Raw genomic sequence first — 2,271 nt, 5'->3', positions numbered from 1 at the left:
TTCTTTGTTAGTTTTTTTTTTTTTTTTTTTTAATTGCTATTTTTATCTGCGAATTAAAAAATAGCATTTTGTACAAACACGCCGATCCACATTTTGAAGTTTTTTACTTACACTTTTATCCTCATGTCAGAACAGTCTAACCTTTATCTTTGTGCTTGAATGGGTTCATCGTGTCACTGGTTATTTCTCAGAAACTAGATAACCAATACATTAGGAAAACTACACTAAAATGATCCTTGAGAGAAATATAGTTTGTGAAACTAAAGCTACTTTGAAAAAGTAGTTCACTGCATCAAAACTACTTTATCCAACACACAAAAGTCAGTTACTAATAGATAATAAGATAGCAGTCCATGTGACAGAAAGTGTGTGAAACACTGAAATAACTGGGATATAAATGGTGAGGTGGAGAAAAGTGGTGAGACTGGAGGCAATGACAGAACAAACATAAGGGAAATTAAAGTTCAAAGGCTTGTATAATAGTCTAATTAAATATGCTTTCTTTTAGAAAAGTAAGTAGCTTACTATACCGCTACATGGCAAAAACCTAATAGTTTATGTAGTGGAACTACTCCCCAACACTGCCTATATGACATGATTTCATATTCTCATCATCAGTGTTATAATCAGCATGCAGCATCAGGCCCATTTGAAATGAGCTTGATTATACCACCACTAACTAACTACCTATCTTTGAATCAAAATGGTGTTGTTAGGTCATAGGACAGCATTTAATCAATACAACAACCCATGTATTGCCTCAGGGGCCACATTTAAAATGGGAAAACTTTATTCCTGCTTTTCCCCCCAACCCTAGCTGATTTTAAGAGACTAGACAGGTTTGAAAACCCTGCTAGGGCGCAATCTTTTCAGTTTCAGGCTGAGAGACTTGTATGCTTTTATTACTAGCATGCTTGGTTATTGTAATGCTCTACTGTCTGGTCGACCAAAGAAAGCCATGGGTCGACTGCAAACCGTACAGAAGGCAGCAGCACGACTCCTGACCCAGACAAGACGGAGAGAACACATTACACCATTATTAGTCTCTTCATTGGTTGCCTGTTTTAGAATTGATTTTAAGATACTTTTTTATTGATTTATAAATCACTTCATGGTAATGCACCCCAATACATTCTATGTTTTTTTTTTATATAAGGAATGTACCTCGTATATCTGTCAGGCATGGAGAGGTAGCTTTTAGTTTTTATGCCCCAGCCTCTGGAACAGCCTCAAGACAAAATTGTACTTATGGGTCATATATTTATTTTATTTATTTGGGTCATATATTTATTTTAGCAAAAATATTCCATTACATTTGAGCTTTTATTATCTACCATAGTCTCTATAGTCATCACTGATGTTACTGTTTGAACTCCCATGGCTGTTACACTTACTGACTTGTATCGTCTTGTACATTGTCTCATTGTCTTTTTTATCTGCTCTTTCCATTTTTATAAATGTTTCTGCAAAGGACATTAAATTGCACCTGTGTATGAAATGTGCTATAAATAAAGTTTGGTTTGATTTGAAAAAAAGAATGGCCATTTATTGCCTTATTACTTTCACCTATCCTGATGTGATATCAGATATGTGAGGGCAAACATCCAGGGCCAGGAAGGAAGGGAGTGAGTGTTTGGTTTGGAATGCAGCCCTGTTCTCTCACACCACCATGTGGGAGTGTGCATTGCATCATAGAAAAGGAATCAGAAGTGATGTTATATTCCCTTAAGACATTAAATAAGTGATTCCCTGTGATAACATTATCCGTCACACCAGGTCCAGCGACAGATTCGTTATTTTACTCAAAATGGAGGATCTGTTTCCATGACAATGATTGTGCATTGAATATAGCTGTGTGACTTGACTTTGACTTGCAGCTTGACATTGACTTGCAGCTCTATTATGGCACTACATACACAATTCTTGACTAGGAATAGTAAGTTTAACATACAATGTACCTTATAACATTATTTTGATTATCACTATGGTGATAACTTACTATCAAATGAAATTGAATCAGACAGTTTTTTAAAACAATGCCGTTCGACCTAAGTACGTTGTCTGTGTATCAAAAGAAGCAACAATGATGTACAATGTAATGCATTTAATGAAGGGATACATGTATCTGGCAAAGCAATGGAGGATGACCAATAAATGTGTTTTTATTTCTCAGATATTTGCACATTAGGTCTAGATTTTACATCGCAACACTAAATCAAGACACTGGCTACATAGCAGCAACATACTGTAAAATGACAATGACTGTAAAAA

The sequence above is a fragment of the Nansenia antarctica genome (genome assembly GCF_963989245.1).
Source record: "Nansenia antarctica genome assembly, chromosome: 12".
Lineage (NCBI taxonomy): Eukaryota > Metazoa > Chordata > Actinopteri > Argentiniformes > Microstomatidae > Nansenia > Nansenia antarctica.
This window is presented reverse-complemented; position numbering follows the sequence as displayed.